The sequence below is a fragment of the Bombina bombina genome, chromosome 3 (assembly GCF_027579735.1).
Source record: "Bombina bombina isolate aBomBom1 chromosome 3, aBomBom1.pri, whole genome shotgun sequence".
Lineage (NCBI taxonomy): Eukaryota > Metazoa > Chordata > Amphibia > Anura > Bombinatoridae > Bombina > Bombina bombina.
Window position 1 is genome coordinate 390,274,474 of NC_069501.1, and position 11,872 is coordinate 390,286,345.

Genomic DNA, 11,872 nt, shown 5'->3' on the forward strand with positions numbered 1-11,872 from the left:
TCCGTGCAGCAGAGACTGACCCCCCTGCTGCTAAGGCCCAGGACGCTGAGCTCAGTAAATCTCTATCCGCTATTGATACGTGGAAGTCCCGTTACAATGAGCTGATGAAGGAGAAGAGGAGCGCAGAGGAAAAAGCACGTTTAGAATGTGAATCTCTGCTAGACAAGCTGCACCGACAGACTGCAGAAAACACCAGCTTGAGAGTGGGACATGAAACATTAAAGACAAACTTAGCGACACTTGAGGAGAAGCTGACGCTGGCTCATAGTGAGGTGCAGCAACTCAAGGGCACCCTATGTCAGTATGAAGGGATTGTGGATACCTATAAAGAGCAGGTACAGAAAACTCGTAAAGAAGCTGATGAGATTTTGAAGGACTGTTTAGCCCTAGTCTGGGCACTGAGGAAGTTGGACCCTTCTTTGTATGGACAGGAATTCTCTCTCATAATGGGAATACAGATGGATTGTCCTGGCAAACTGACATGCCTACCACCTCCTAGTCCGGTCATCCCCAGGTTGACCCGCCAAAGGGTCAAGCCGGGTCTGCCGGAGTGTTCCACAAGGGGGGAGATATGTGACAGACCCTTCTGTCAGGACTGAAGGAGTTAATTGTGTTTAGCTAAGAATCTAATTTCTAAAGACAGAGTTGCTGGCCTCAGCTATTGTGTGCTATAATTACATTTAAGTAATAAACAGGCCATTGTTTAATCACCCTCAGAGAGCAGACGCTAGGTGATAAGACAAGCCAAATGTGTTTAAGTTGTTATCTGCCTAAGTAAAGTATTTAAGTAATGTAATTCTACTGTTTCATAAAAGGGTGTCTTCCCCTTTTTATCTAAATGTACAAGAGTCTTTCAACCCCCCCATCTGGGGTCAAACCTGTATAAATACTAGGCATCTAGCCTTTAATAAATGACATTCTGTTTTAAACCTGAAACTGGCTGGGTTGTGAATTGCTGATTCCCTATGCAGGACATTGTTCATCTGGTATTAACCCTTGGTACACTGTTGGTACCGTAACAGTGGGGTTTCTCCCACCTTCTCACGGAAGTCTGGAGCAATGCAGGCAGATCTGCCCAGGCCAAGCCTCTGCACCCTAGCCAACGTACCACAGCCCTGGACAAAGGAAATCCTAGCTGCTGTCCTCCTGGCATGGCTGCAGCTCTAATTGCGGCCCAGTGCACATTAGAATGGCCGATGATCCACACCCATACAGGACCTGGACGTGTTTCTGAAAATAAAGAAAACAAGAGTTAGCCCGCTTGCAGTGGACCAGATACTCAACAAACCTTGGCCCATTACTCTTTAGGTATCACCCCCGCAAGCCCCCAAACCCTTGCACCCTTGTCACATTGACCCCCGTTCTAAAGCATACAGTGGCCTAACATAGGACTTGTACTGCTGTGACCTCCACCACCCTAATGAGCGAATGCGATCCGAGGACCAACCCAGCTCTGTTGCCGTAGTCGCTGCCCCCACTCGGATGGAGTGTGGGGCAATCCTAGACCCGTATAGACCAGCCGTTTGTGCTACCCTACCTAAAACCTTCCCAAACTGGTATCTGGTCAGCGGGTCTCCATTGGCATGTATTAGAAACCTGGAGGAGCCTCCTGGCCGCACTTCCAGGTAAGATGACACCAGTCGTACTGGGCAACAGGTAACACCAGGCTGCCCCGGCAAGGAAAGCCAAGCCTCTTGGCCCTCCTGGTCGGTTTTTGACCTGGGAATGAACAATAGCACGGAGTCATCCACCAACCTAACATGATTGTGCATGACCCCCCCCTGTGACCGCCGTTTTGGCGTGCGGTACCAACTCGCCCACCATTAATGCGCCATGAAACGCCAGGGCAAAGGCCGCCCCGAAGAGCCGAACCTCGAAAGGCGAGGAACATCTCTGGTAGGACCGCCAGCAACTTTACCAGCCATTCCGCCGTAATGGGCTCCCTTGCATCCCGTAGTGGAACTTCCAGATTGCCCCACCCCCTAATAAGCTGCTTCACAAGGAAGGAGCGTGACTCGTCTTTAAAAGCGTATAACCTGCAGAAGAAAGCCACAGCCAATAGCCTAGCGACCACCACCCCATTTTTTGCTTGCTTACCTCTCAGGTCAGCCAGCCAATGCAACAGAAACCCCTGTTCTCCTTCACAGGAGGGGAACTCACGTAGGTCGCAGAAACCTACCCACTCGCTCCAGTACCTCATGTATGCCGACCATGTGCTGGGTGCCAACGAAGCCCGCAACAGGGGAATTAGTTGCTGTAGTCCTTCGCCATCTGCCACAAAAAGAGAGGGCAAGAAAGACCATTAGGAGCCGCCCTAAATGCCTCCCACTGGAAGCGAGGCAAAGCAAACACCACACTGAGATTATCCGTCCAGAAAATCACAGCCCTGTTACTAAACAGGTTACCCCACAGTTCCACTGCCACCAGTATAGGAAACAGTTCCAGAAAGCAAAGATTGCGTGTAAGCCCTCGGCCCACCCACTCGGTCAGCCAGGGCTCCGCACTCCATGCCCCCTCAAAGTAAGCCCCATACCCGGATGCTCCAGCGGCGTCCGTGAACAGATGCAGTGATTGGTTAGATATTGGATCACCTCGCCACATGCAGATGCCGTTAAAGTCCTGGAGAAACCTCTTCCAGACCTGCAAATCCACCACGAGATCCCTCGTGATACGAATAGGCGTTGCCGGAGCCCTACCTCCGCCCAAGCACTTGATTGCTAAACACCCTACCCCATGGGATAACTCTCCCCGTGAAGTTAAGGAGACCAAGGAGCGACTGCAGCTCCCGAAGCGAACATGTCTGTGCCGAAACCATAGCACGGACTGTCACCAACAACTTGGCAACCTTTTCTTTAGGCAACCTACACTCTCCTGCCACCAAATCAATTTCGATGCCTAAGAACGTCAAATACGTGCACGGTCCCTCCGTCTTATCCTCTGTCAGAGGAACCCCAAACCTGGCCATCATGAACCTCATGACTTTCATTAATGAGGCGCATTCTTTCGAGTTGGTTGCCCCAACCAGGAGAAAATCGTCCAAATAGTGCGCAACTCTGTCACTTCCAGCCACCGAGACCACCGCCCAGTGTAGGAAAGTGCTGAATGCTTCGAAATACGCACAGGATATTGAACAGCCCATGGGCAGACAACGGTCAACTTAATAACCCCCTTCAAACCAACACCCCTTCAGCCTGAAGGATGATGGGTGAATCAGGAGAAGCCGGAACATGGATTCTATGGCTAACTTCGCCATCAAGGCTCCAGGGCCCCGTTCCCTTACCATAGCCAGCGCGTCGCCAAACGACTGGTAATGGACCGAGCTCAATTCCTCCGGAATGGCGTCATTCACCGACTGCCCTTTCGGATAAGAGAGGTGCTGTATGAGCCGGAACTTACCCATTTCCTTTTTGGGGACAACCCCCAGCGGGGAAATAACTAAATCCGGCATTGGTAATTCCCTGAAAGGGCCTGCAACCCTACCCAAGGCCACTTCTTTTCCCAACTTCTCCCTGACTGCCTTAGGGTACTGAGAAGCCGATTTCAGGTTCTTCCTGTCTCGGGCTTCCACTACCCGACCCACTACCGGGGTAATAAAACCCTTACGCAAACCGCCATCCAACGCTGAGCAACCGTCCTGTTCGGGTACCTGCTCAACCATTTGCTGATAACCTGGACCCTAAGGGGCGAATCCGCCCTTACTGCCAGTGCCTCCCTTGCCCCCAAACCGATCAGTTTGGGAATCTCGCTTCTTGGAGCAATCAGCTCCAGGGTGTTATCCGCTGCAGAACTTACAGACGTGCTTGAACGTGCACGATGTGCCCCGCTCGCACGCTTTGTCTTGATATCGCCAGCACACACCCCCTTGCCGCCATCAAATGCGCAATGTCTGCCTACTCCCTGGCGATACCGCCGTTGAGCCTCCCTGCGCTCTTCTTTCCGCATCAAGATGCGCCCATAGGTGCAAATCCATTGTGCTGAAATCAAGTAGTGGGTTGCCCACCTTCTTCTTACGATATAACATATCGTACTCTCTCCACGCACCATCAGCAAACTTTCTATGTATTGCATCAATGGTGTCGACGTTTCTAAAGAGGGCAGTCCCCTGATCGGGAAACCTCTCCAAGTAGCAGGTGGCGTAGACCCGAAAACACTGATGCCACTCCTCAAGTGTATCGGGTCGCCTAAATTTCTTAGGGCCCATACCATCCTCTGCAATTTCCTTAAACTTAAATGCCTCTGCAGACAGTTCAAACATGTTTACATACTTACCGTCCTGGATACGCTTCACCGTCTTAGACTTGAGGTGTGCATGCAAACTGTGTACCTGGCACGAATAAGTATCCCCATGTACTGCTGCTTTCCTGTTCACTGCCTGTGGTGACACCCCGGCAACCCCTAGGAGTTGAGATGACTGCGCCACACTACTGGCATTGCCATCCCTGTGATTGCCCCTACTCATCTTTCTCAACATTCTGTACATCCTCCTATGCCCTTTCGTGTGCAATCCCAGAGATCCGTCTATCTCAGACCCCGATCCTGACCCGCTAGAGCTGGAGGAATCACACCGCCCCCTAGGTAAACCAATTTGTAACTCACCAGAGGAAGCACCCGATGCGGCCTGGCCTTGTCCAGAAGTACTGCTGATGCCTCTAGGCACGAGAGCTCCGGAACTCTGAGTCGCCATGTCCCTGCTGGATGAGGATTCCCTGGGTACCTGCCCCTGGGTACCTGCAAAATAGAAGCCAAGAGGGGAGTACCTTGGGAAGAGCCAGCCGTCTCCTCCCTATCCCCCCTTCCCCAAATTCTAGGTACCCTTCCCGGTCGCTATCACTCACACCGCATGCCAAACTCCCATCATCATCCGTACTGGTGGCCTGCCCACTTGCATAATCCTCCTGAAATCTCACGGTCCTACTCTGACCCTGAGACTTCGATCCCCTGGCCTGTCTTACCAACCTCCTCCCAAGGCTTTCCAGGCCTTCCCCAGGGCCATCGCTAATGCTAGCATGCCCCATTTTTACAGCCCCTCTTGTGGCTATTTGCCCCGACCGTGCTGGTGAGGTCCTGCTGGGCGTTAACATACCCTGCAGGCCTTGCACTGGGGTTCCGCTACCGCAGCATCACCCCCTGAGCTATATGCAACATTGGCCCCCTTATGCGCGGTTTTAGCCGCGGGGGCCTTTCCTTTACTTTGTGCCGCAGCGCGTGTGGGAGCCGCATTGGCTTTGCCCCCTCCTAACGTAGGCCGCGGGTGCGAGGAGGGTGCCCTTTTGGCATCCCCTCCTTTATTGCTTGCTCCCGCTGAGGCCCTTGTGCGCACTCCCTGCTGCAACACCCCCGGAAGTGCCCCCCGAGGGGCCTTGCTGCCCCGCTTCCTCATTCTCACTTGCCCCTTGACTCCTCGCAGCTGCCCCCTGTTCTGGCCTACCATGTGCCCCTTCGGCCTCCTGAGGCCTAACAGTCTTGCCCCCAAGAGCGGGTCCCCCGCCCCAAGGTGCTCCCTTCTTACCTCCGGAGCCAGGGGGAACGATCCGCTCGGGTAACTGGCCAGATTGCGAGTGCCGCGAGCAGAAGTGACGTCACCGGAAGTGACGTAAGGACGTGCAACACCTCCAACGGAAGTCGACGCTGTGGCCATTTTGGATGCTTCATGTGACGAACCGGAGGCCTGCACACTACTATGGGCCGAAGCCTGGGCCTGAAGTACTGCCGCACCCGAAGACGCACCCACGAGGACCGATGCTAAGGACGCTAAGGACTGCAGGAGGGCAACCGCCGCCGTCACGGATTCCCCGGAGAGGACCACCGCTGCAGGTAAGGCCACACTGCTCCCACTACCGACGCCAACGGAACCCTCCCCAGAGGTACCCGAACCCCTTATGTCCTCACTGGGCCCAGCAACTATAGGCCCCTGCCTCAGGCCCACTCCGGAACCCTCGGGCCCTGCATCCCCCTGAGGCCTACACTCTAACCCGACAGGCTGATAAGCCTGCCTGGGCCCACCATCCCCCACTAAATTCTCCCGTGCAGGAGAAGAAAATAAAACAGGGCTACCCTCCCCCCCTTAGGGAGAAACGGGCAGACACAGCCCAGACACATGGCCCTGACCCACCGTAATATTTCCTGATGGGGATGGTGCGACCCAATCGATGTCCTCTAACTCCATCTCTTCCCATTCTCCAGATTCGCCTTCCATTGGAAATGCTGCAAGCTGCTATGCTGAAAGATCTTCTGGGAGTCCACAGGAACAAAGAAGAAGTGGAATCCCTGCACATCCCCTTTATAAGGTTGGTAGACTCCTCCCAACACAATGCAACATTGTAACTAACACACACACACAGCAGCACTCACTCCTCCAGGCCTTAACCCTTAGCTACGTTCCGGCCTTTTTGCCCTGCACTTTCTAAAATAGTGATAATGAGAGAGAGAATTAGTTGTTATAAACTTAAACTAATTTGGTACAAATAAGCATGCCTCAATACCCAATTTAAAAAACTGAACTTCTTTTTTGATAAGCAATTACTGATGTCTGATTTTTGCTCAGTGGTACTACAGACCAAGCATAAAAACCTCAGAGTGCCAGATGTGACCACCTGTCCTAATTATGATGACCTGTGCTTTCAGAAAATAAAATATATTTAAAAAAAAACAATAAGTAGTTAATTCTTAAAATATTAAAGTCATAAAATTTGTTTACCAATCTGATTGATTTTTTATTTTTAGTGAAGAGAACAACATACAGTCTCTGAGTCAGAGGGATGTTTTAGAAGAAGAATCACTGAGGGAAATCAGAGGTATAGGAGGAGCCCTCCTAAGTGCTGGTAAATCAGCTTTAAAAGGCTTGGCTAAAGGATTGGCTGAGCATTTTGCGAATGGGAAGAGAACAGCTGAAGAACATGAAGTGATGAAAAGACTGGAAGCCGCAATACAGTCTCTGAGTCAGAGAGATGTTTTAGAAGAAGAATCACAGAGGGAAACCAGAGATTTATGTACTTTCACCAGTCCTGGTAAAGTAAAATGCTATGGTAAGAAACGGCTGAGCAGTTCTTGAATGGGAAGAGAACAGTTGAAGAACATGAAGTGATGAAAAGACTGGAAGCTGCAGTGCGTGATCAAGATTCCTTGGATTATCCAGAGGAAGCTTCTGAAAGAAGTATGCAGATCGTTTAGCTATGTTTGGTTAGTAATGTACTTGTAGGTTTAGTTAAAAAGATTGGATAATTATAACTAGTAAAACTTTGCTTTCATTAAAGGGACACTGAACCCAAATTTTTTTCTTTTGTGATTCAGATAGATCATGCAATTTTAAGCAGCTTTCTAAATTACTCCTATTATCAATTTTTCTTCGTTCTCTTGCTATCTTTATTTGAAACATAAGGCATCTACGCTTTTTTTTGTTGGTTCAGGGCTCTGAACAGCACTTTTTTATTGGTGGATGTATTTATCCACCAATCAGCAAGAACAACCCAGGTTGTTCACCAAAAATGGGCAGGCATCTAAACTTAAATTCTTGCATTTCAAATAAAGATACCAAGAGAATGAAGACAATTTGATAATAGGAGTAAATTAGAAAGTTGCTTAAAATTTCATGCTCTATCTGAATTACGAAAGAAAAAAATTGGGTTCAGTGTCCCTTTAATGTTTTTTAAATTAAGCTAACATATAATAAAGCATAAATAAACACACAAAAAAGCTATTTAAACAAACTGAATGTTCTCTACTCTGCTATTAAATAAAAATCATATGAGCAAAAATTGTTTTATCATTTTAAACTATCATTAAAATGGTTGCTGATCATGGTTTTTGATCACATTTATTTAGTAAAGTTTATCAAAAGATTTTTGTACAAAAGTCACATTAAAGTCTATCTAGACTAGACCTAGATTTAGAGTTGGGCGGTAGCCGTGAAAACCAGCGTTAGAGGCTACTAACGCTGGTTTTTACCGCCTGCTGGTATTTGGAGTCAGTCAGGAAAGGGTCTAAAGCTCACTTTCCAGTTGTGACTTTTCCATACCGCAGATCCCCTTACGTCAATTGCGTATCCTATCTTTTCAATGGGATCTTTCTAACGCCGGTATTTAGAGTCGTGGCTGAAGTGAGCGTTAGAAATCTAACGACAAAACTCCAGCCGCAGAAAAAAGTCAGTAGTTAAGAGCTTTCTGGGCTAACGCCGGTTTATAAAGCTCTTAACTACTGTGCTCTAAAGTACACTAACACCCATAAACTACCTATGTACCCCTAAACCGAGGTCCCCCCACATCGCCGCCACTCTATTAATTTTTTTTAACCCCTAATCTGCCTACCGCACACCGCTGCCACCTACGTTATCCCTATGAACCCCTAATCTGCTGCCCCTAACACCGCCGACCCCTATATTATATTTATTAACCCCTAATCTGCCGCCCCCAACGTCGCCTCCACCTGCTTACACTTATTAACCCCTAATCTGCCGTCTGCATGCCGCTGCCATCTACGTTATCCCTATGAACCCCTAATCTGCTGCCCCTAACACCGCCGACCCCTATATTATATTTATTAACCCCTAATATGCCGCCCCCAACGTCGCCACTACCTACCTACACTTATTAACCCCTAATCTGCCCTCCCTAACATCGCCGACACCTAGCTTCAAGTATTAACCCCTAATCTGCTGATCGGAGCTCACCGCTACTCTAATAAATTGTTTAACCCCTAAAGCTAAGTCTAACCCTAACCCTAACACCCCCCTAAATTAAATATAATTTTATTCTAACGAAATAAATTAACTCTTATTAAATAACTTATTCCTATTTAAAGCTAAATACTTACCTGTAAAATAAACCCTAATATAGCTACAATATAAATTATAATTATATTGTAGTTATTTTAGGATTAATATTTATTTTACAGGCAACTTTGTAATTATTTTAACCAGGTACAATAGCTATTAAATAGTTAATAACTATTTAATAGTTACCTAGTTAAAATAATTACAAAATTACCTGTAAAATAAATCCTAACCTAAGTTACAATTAAACCTAACACTACACTATCAATAAATTAAATAAATAAAATACCTACAATTATCTACAATTAAACCTAACACTACACTATCAATAAATAAATTAAATACAATTCCTACAAATAAATACAATTAAATAAACTAACTAAAGTACAAAAAATAAAAAAGAACTAAGTTACAAAAAATAAAAAAATATTTACAAACATTAGAAAAAAATTACAACAATTTTAAACTAATTACACCTACTCTAAGCCCCCTAATAAAATAACAAAGACCCCCAAAATAAAAAAATGCCCTACCCTATTCTAAATTACAAAAGTTCAAAGCTCTTTTACCTTACCAGCCCTGAAAAGGGCCATTTGCGGGGCATGCCCCAAAGAATTCAGCTCTTTTGCCTGTAAAAAAAAAAAACATACAATACCCCCCCAACATTACAACCCACCACCCACATACCCCTAATCTAACCCAAACCCCCCTTAAATAAACCTAACACTAAGCCCCTGAAGATCTTCTTACCTTGTCTTCACCTCGCCGGGTTCACCGATCGGTCCAGAAGAGGGTCCGAAGTCTTGATCCAAGCCCAAGCGGGGGGCTGAAGAGTGACGGCCATCCGCGGGCTGAAGTCTGGATCCAAGCGGCGGCTGAAGAAATCCATCATCTGGATGAAGTCGGAAGTCCATCATCGGGATGAAGTCGGAAGTCCATCATCGGGATGAAGTCTTCTATCAAGCCGCATCTTCAATCTTCTTTCTTCCGGAGCGGAGCCATCTTCTTCCCAGCCGACGCGGATCCAACCTCTTCAAGCGACGCCTACTAGCCGAATGACGGTTCCTTTAAATGAAGTCATCCAAGATAGCGTCCCTCGAATTCCGATTGGCTGATAGGATTCTATCAGCCAATCGGAATTAAGGTAGGAAACAGCCAATAGAATGTGAGCTCAATCTGATTGGCTGATTGGATCAGCCAATCGGATTGAACTTGATTCTGATTGGCTGATTCCATCAGCCAATCAGAATTTTCCTACCTTAATTCCGATTGGCTGATAGAATCCTATCAGCCAATCAGAATTCGAGGGACGCCATCTTGGATGACGTCATTTAAAGGAACCGTCATTCGGCTAGTAGGCGTCGCTTGAAGAGGTTGGATCCGCGTCGGCTGGGAAGAAGATGGCTCCGCTCCGCTCCTGAAGAAAGAAGATTGAAGATGCGGCTTGATAGAAGACTTCATCCCGATGATGGACTTCCGACTTCATCCCGATCATGGACTTCCGACTTCATCCCGATGATGGATTTCTTCAGCCGCCGCTTGGATCCAGACTTCAGCCCGAGGATGGACTTCACTCTTCAGCCCCCCGCTTGGGCTTGGATCAAGCCTTCGGACCCTCTTCTGGACCGATCGGTGAACCCGGCGAGGTCAAGACAAGGTAGGAAGATCTTCAGGGGCTTAGTGTTAGGTTTATTTAAGGGGGGTTTGGGTTAGATTAGGGGTATGTGGGTGGTGGGTTGTAATGTTGGGGGGGGTATTGTATGTTTTTTTTTTACAGGCAAAAGAGCTGAATTCTTTGGGGCATGCCCCGCAAATGGCCCTTTTCAGGGCTGGTAAGGTAAAAGAGCTTTGAACTTTTGTAATTTAGAATAGGGTAGGGCATTTTTTTATTTTGGGGGTCTTTGTTATTTTATTAGGGGGCTTAGAGTAGGTGTAATTAGTTTAAAATTGTTGTAATTTTTTTCTAATGTTTGTAAATATTTTTTTATTTTGTGTAACTTAGTTCTTTTTTATTTTTTGTACTTTAGTTAGTTTATTTAATTGTATTTATTTGTAGGAATTGTATTTAATTTATTTATTGATAGTGTAGTGTTAGGTTTAATTGTAGATATTTGTAGGTATTTTATTTAATTAATTTATTGATAGTGTAGTGTTAGGTTTAATTGTAACTTAGGTTAGGATTTATTTTACATGTAATTTTTTAATTATTTTAACTAGGTAACTATTAAATAGTTATTAACTATTTAATAGCTATTGTACCTGGTTAAAATAAATACAAAGTTGCCTGTAAAATAAATATTAATCCTAAAATAGCTACAATATAATTATAATTTATATTGTAGCTATATTAGGGTTTATTTTACAGGTAAGTATTTAGCTTTAAATAGGAATAAGTTATTAAATAAGAGTTAATTTATTTCGTTCTATTTAAATTATATTTAATTTAGGGGGGTGTTAGGGTTAAAGTTAGACTTAGCTTTAGGGGTTAATAAATTTATTAGAGTAGCGGTGAGCTCCTGTCTGCAGATTAGGGGTTAATACTATTTATTATAGGGTTATTGAGGCGGGAGTGAGGCGGATTAGGGGTTAATACATTTATTATAGTAGCGTTCAGGTCCGGTCGGCAGATTAGGGGTTAATAAGTGTAGTTAGGTGGAGGCGACTTTGGGGGCGGAAGATTAGGGGTTAATAAATATAATATAGGGGTCGGTGATGTTAGGGCAGCAGATTAGGGGTACATAGGGATAATGTAGGTAGCAACGGTGTACGGAGCGGCAGATTAGGGGTTAATAATAATATGCAGGGGTCAGCGATAGCGGGGGCGGCAGATTAGGGCTTAATAAGTGTAAGGTTAGGGGTGTTTAGACTCGGGGTACATGTTAGAGTGTTAGGTGCAGACGTAGGAAGTGTTTCCCCATAGGAAACAATGGGGCTGCGTTAGGAGCTGAACGCGGCTTTTTTGCAGGTGTTTTTGAAGCTGGCCGCGTCCGTAAGCACCGCTGGTATCGAGAGTTGCAGTGGCATTAAATTATGCTCTACGCTCCCTTTTTGGAGCCTAACGCACTGAAAACCCAGCCATTCTGTAAACTCTAAATACCAGCGGTA

At 46.4% G+C, this 11,872-nt stretch overlaps 1 pseudogene; it reads left to right on the plus strand.

Moving 5' to 3' along the window:
- Positions 1-1,428: 1,428 nt before the first annotated feature.
- LOC128652356 (bombinin-like peptides 1) lies at positions 1,429-7,345 on the plus strand (annotated as a pseudogene).
- The last annotated feature ends 4,527 nt before the right edge of the window (positions 7,346-11,872 follow it).